Source organism: Crocuta crocuta, unplaced genomic scaffold, assembly GCF_008692635.1.
Source record: "Crocuta crocuta isolate KB4526 unplaced genomic scaffold, BGI_CrCroc_1.0 scaffold531, whole genome shotgun sequence".
Taxonomy (NCBI): domain Eukaryota; kingdom Metazoa; phylum Chordata; class Mammalia; order Carnivora; family Hyaenidae; genus Crocuta; species Crocuta crocuta.
The window spans coordinates 453,189-459,361 of record NW_027531997.1 but is presented as its reverse complement, the minus strand read 5'-3'; positions in this window follow the sequence as shown (position 1 = coordinate 459,361).

The window sequence follows — 6,173 nt, the reverse complement described above, 5'->3', positions numbered from 1 at the left end:
ATTAGTAAGTAATTATGATTATTTGAAAGTGAAATATAAATATGTTGTCTAATGTATGCATATCATTTTTTAAAGTTGTCAGTAGGTTGATAGGATGCAGTTTCTAAGACTTCCAGGGAAGATGGCGGAGTAAAAGGACCCTAAGCTCATCTCGTTCCATGGATACAACTAGATAACACCCACATCAGTGTAAATAACCCAGAAAACGACCCATCGATGGTCAGAACAAACTCTCCACAGCTAAANACCCGTGGGACTGTCCATGGGAAGGAAGCATATAGGGAAATAGGTGATGGCTGATTAAGAGCACACTTCCCGTCATGAGCACTGAGTAATTCATGGAACTGTTGAATCACTACGTTGTATGCCTGAAATTGGTATAACACTGTATGTTAACTGTATTGCAACTAGGAAAAAACTGCAAAAACACCACCCACTAAATTGTTTGAAATTAACTACTAATTTGAAATGAAGGTCTTCTCTTGGCCTGGGGGTGGGGTGGGGAATGAATACAATTACGGAGACACTAAGTGATCTGTGAACAGAGGAATTTAGGGAGCTTCCGGGAACAGATTTTAACATATATTTATTTTGTGGGTAGAAGTCAGGAAGAGGGACAGTCCAATATTCGGGCTGGCTATCATTGCACCATCTGGATGGGCATGTGAATGGGAGGAAAGTGTTGCAGAAAGGAAATGGAGCGGCTCTAAAGGAGAACTATAGACCCAAATCACCCATGAGTCCATTAGACTCCATGCTCCGTGAGGCTGGAGACCATGTGAATTTAATTCTCTTGTGGTTACCCAGTGTCGAGCATATTTTCTGGCGGAGCAAATATTTTCTGAAGGAAGAATGAGTGGAATCTTTTTCTAGCATTATCTCAATAGTTCAGTTGGGCCAGCTGGCAAATAAAGTCGATAATTGCACTCCTTCTCTCTAGCAATCTAAAATGGAAAGCCAGTGTTTGATTATATCACAGCCCGCGTGCCTACTGCTCTCTTACCCCGATACTACTTCCCACCTAAGCTGGGGATGCCCAAACAGCTCTGTTGGGAACGAAATACAGTATCAGGCTCAAGACCACTGATGAATTCAGAACACTGTTGCTGGGTACTTCTACGTTGATTCATTGATTTCTGACCTCTCTTGCCTTGGCGAACTTTCAGTAAAATTAGGAGTTCTTACCACCGTCTTTCCTTGCTAATCAATTGATCTTTTGCTTGTTTCTAACCCCTGGTGATCTGAGGAGCCACGTTATTCACACTGAGAAATACAAAGGGCTAGAAATAAACTTCCTCAGTCTAGTATAGAGTATTTAAGAGAATACTGTACAACAGATCAGACACCAGGGCCAAACAGTGGTAGTGTTTACTTCGAAATCAGGAACAAGATAGCATAGCTCACTGTCAGTATTTGTATTAATCATAAGCCGGAGGTCCTAGTAGTATAAGAAACGATACCAAGAAACACAAATGGTAAATTTTGGAAAGCTTGAAACAGAAAGTTATTATTCACCCATGACAAAATGGTCTGGATAGAAAACTAAAAATGAGACCACAGATGCATTATCAAGACTCTTAGAAAGTAAGGTTGCTGGATGTGCTATTAAAACATTAAAGTTCATTTCTATCTACCAATATCAAAAAACTAGAAAATACAATTTGAAATCAAACAACTTAAAAGAGAAATTTTTACAAATTAGGTTCCGTTTTCTGCTTCCCGCATGATGGAGTAATGGGTACTATTCCCTCCGAAAAAGCTAGAAGACGGGGCGATATTGGCCTTTGGGAAGGTTGAGCTACCTGAAATTTGAGAACCAGAGGGACCTATTCAAAGAAAGTGTTCTAGCATATTTGTTGGCGATTCCTTGAGTCTGTTGTGTGATACTAAGACACCCATGAAGAAGGTGAAAACCCATGGTGAAGAAAAAATAAAACAGCTCTAAGATGGACAATCCTCCAAGCTTTCTCAGGGCTCTGAAATAGTCTAATTCTAAGCGGCTAGTGTGAAACCTGGCGTGCATCTAAATAATTCAGTTGAGAATCGCGCCAGTGTCATACCCTGGGAATAAGACTATGTAAGCCCTAGAATAAATCCCACTCCCGACTCATGCTACAAAGCCTAAAACAGGCTTCCAAAGAATCAAGCAGATCCAAAAACAGACTTAATGCCAGTCGTAACACAATGCAGGCACTGGCTAAAGCAAGATAACAACTTCCACTCCTTGGCCATGTAAACTTCACACTGCTGAAGCCTCCAATTCCTATTAATAGACATGCAAAGGAGCAGGAAAATGTGACCTATAATTTGAATGGAAAGAAGTCAATAGGAACAGACGCAGGAATTAGAGAGATGGTAGAATCTGCAGACAAACATTTTAACAACTGTTATAAATATGCCCGAGGAATTGTAGAAACACATGAAAATGAGGAGAGAAACCAGTGCTATGAAAAGAACCAAAGGAATATTCTAGTGCTGAGCAATATACTATCAAGAATGAAAACTCTACTGGATAAGAAAAGCAGAGAGTTAAATACTGCTGAATAAGGGATAGACCCTTTAAGATGCAGAAATGGAAACAATCCAAACTGAGCTACAGTGAGAGAAAATAATGAATAAAGTTAGTAGACCATCAGGGAATCTGGCTAACATATATATAATTGTAATACCAGAGTGGAGAGGAGCAAAAAAGGAAATTAGAAAATAATGGCTGAAATTTTCCAAATTTGAGAAGCAGTATAAACACAGATCCAAGATTCTTGGCCAACTTTAAGCAGGAAAAAAACACTAATACGAGAGTATATCATAAAGAACTGAAAGCCAGTAGCAAAGAAAAAATTCATTCAGTCAACCAAAGGAAAGGTGAATACACAAAGAGAAAGAACTTTTTTTAAAGGTGGCAGAAGGGCGCCTGGGTGGCTCTGTTGGTTAAGCATTCTACCCTTGATTTTGGTTCACATCATGTGTAAGTTCGAGCCCCACTTCAGGCTCTATGCTAACAGTGCAGAGCCTGCTTGGGATTTTCTCTCTCCTTCTCTTTCTGTCCCTCCCNCACCCACCTCCCCTACAGCAACCCTCAGTTTGTTCTCTGTATTTAAGAGTCTTTTGTGTTTTGCCCCCTCCCAGTTTGTATATTGCTTTTGCTTCCCTTCCCTTACGTTCATCTGTTCGGTGCCTTAAATTACACATATGAGTGAAGTCATACGATATTTGNTATATATATGTATATGTATATATGTATGTATATATATACATATGTGTGTGTGTGTGTGTATATACATCTTCTTTATCCATTCATATGTCCATGGACATTTGCGCCCTTTCCATACTTTGGCTATGGTCAATAGCACTTCTATAAATATTGGGGTGCTTGTGCCCCTTCAAAACAGCACACCTGTATCCTTTGGATAAATACCTAGTAGTACAATTGCTGGGTCGTAGGGTAGTTCTAGTTTTAATTTTTTAGGAACCTCCATAGTGTTTCCCAGAGTGGCCACACGAGTTTGCTTTCCTACCAGCAGCCTAAAAGGGTTCCTCTTTCCCTGCATCCTTGCAGAAATCTGTTGTTGCCTGAGTTGTTAATGTTAGCCATGCTGGCAGGTGTGAGGTGGTATCTCAGTGTGGTTTTGATGTGTATTTCCCTGATGATGAGAGATGTTGAGCATTTTTTCATGTGTCTGTTGGCCATCTGGATGTCTTCTTTTGAAAAGTATCTATTCATGTCGTTTGCCCATTTCTTCACTGCATTATTTGTTTTTTTGAGTGTTGAAATGGTAAGTTCTTTTTCGATTTTGTATACCAACTCTTTATCTGATATGTCATTTGCAAATATCTTCTTCTCCCATTCCATTGGTTGCTTTTTAGTTTTGCTGATTGTTTCCTTTGCAGTGCAGAAGCTTTTTATCTTGATGAGATCCCAATAGTTCACTTTTGCTTTTGTTTCCCTTTCTCCACAGACATGTTGAGTAAGAAGTTGCTGTGGCCAAGTTCAAAGAGGTTTTTGCCTGCTTTCTCCTCTAGGATTTTGATGGCTTCTTGTCTTACTTTTAGGTGTTTCATCCATTTTGAGCTTATTTTTGCGTACGATGTAAGAAAGTGTTCCAGGTTCATTTTTCTGCATGTCGCTGTCCAGTTTTCCCGACACCATTTGCTGAAAAGACTGTCTTTATTCCATTGGATATTCTTTCCTGCTTTGTCAATCATTAGTTAGCCATACATTTGTGGGTCAACTTCTGGGTTCTCTATTCGGTTCCATTGATCTGAGTGTCTGTTTTTGTGCCAGTACCATATTGTCTGGATGATTCCAGCTTTGTAATACAGCTTAAACTCCAGAATTGTGATGCCTCCAGTTTAGGTTTTCTTTCTCAACATTACTTTGGCTATTTGGGGTCTTTTCTGGTTCCATACAAATTTTAGGATTGTTTGTTGTTGCTGTGAAGACTGCTGGTGTTATGTTGATATGGATTGCATTGAATATGTAGACTGCTTTGGGTAGTACCGACATTTTAACAATATCTGTTCTTCCAATCTATGAACACAGAATATTTTTCCATTTCTTTGTGTCTTCTTCAATTTCTTTCATGAGCTTTTTATAGTTTTCAGTGTATAGATTTTTCACCTCTTTGGTTAGGTTTATTCCTAGGTATTTCATGGTTTTGGTGCAATTGTAAAAAAGTATTGATTTCTTTATGTCTTTTTCTGCTGCTTCATTACTGGTGTATAGAAATGCAACCAATTTCTGTGCATTGATTTATATCTTGCGACTTTGCTGAATTCATGGATCAGTTCTAGTAGTTTTTTGGTGGGATCTTTGGGGTTATCCATATAGAGTATCATGTCATCTGGGAAGTTTGACTTCCTCCTTAATGATTTGCATGCCTTTATTTCTTTATTTCTGATTGGCGAGGCTAGGACTTCCAGTACTATGTTGAATAACAGTGGCAAGAGTGGACAACTCTGTCGTATTCCTAACTTCAGGGGGACCCCCAGTATTTCCCCATTGAGGATGATATTAGTGGTGGGCCTTTCATATATGGCTTTTATGATCTTGAGGTATGATCCTTCTATCCCTACTTTTTTGAGGGTTTTTATCAAGAAAGGATGCTGTATTTTGTCAAATGCTTTCTCTGCATCAATTGAGAGGATCATGTGGTTCTTATTCTTTCTTTTATTATTAATGTGAGGTGTCACAATGATTGATTTCCAGATATTGAACTAGCCCTGCATCCAAGGAATAAATCCCACTTGATTGTGGTGAATAATTCTTTTCATGTATTGTTAGTATCTTGTTGAGAATTTTGTATCCATGTACATCAGGGAAATTAGTCTGTAGTTCTCCTTTTTAGTGGGGTCTCTGGTTTTGGAATCAAAGCGTCCCAACTCTTGATTTCTGCTCAGGTCATGATCTCATGGTTCATGGGATTGAGCCCTGTGTCAGGCTCCATGCTGCTTGAGATTGATTCTCTCCCTCTCTCTCTGCCTCTCCCCTGCTCATGTTCTCTCTCTCAAAATAAAGAAACTTAAAAAAAAGAAGAAGAAGAAGCCACAATGAGCACAAAAGTTGGTCAAACAAAAGCTGCAATAATTCAGTTTCTGTGTTCATACATCACAAAAACCAGCAAAACTTTTTCAGATTAAAGGAAAAATTATATCAGACACCATTTAAAATTATATAAAAGAATCTAGAGCGATGAAGAATATGTGGGTGAATATAAGAGTTGCTTTTATCATCAACTCACCACCTGAAACAACAAATAAACCATGCACATATATTAAAATTGTTCTTCCAAATACTGGATACTGGGGAATGATAGACGTTGGTCTCCAAGAATCAGAATAGAAATAATCTGTTCCTTAATATTGCCCAAGTAGTGCCTAGAATAAATCCCCAGGCCACAGAGAATGGGACGGGGGGGCTCTGGGGGTCTGGGGAAACCAAGGCAACCAGAATTCATAGCGACAAGCAGTGAGGAAAAATTACAAAAAGAATGACAGAAAACAGTCCTCAGGGCCTGTAGAAGGCTAGGCAGAAAGCCCATTCCCATTCTCCAGAGTGAACAATCTCAACCTCGTAATTCAGAGCATAGTGTAGAGTTCTCAAAAGTTTTTTGTTTGTTTGGTTTTGGTTTTGTGTATACATCAAGAGCAGGAAAAAAATAATGCTAGATTAAACA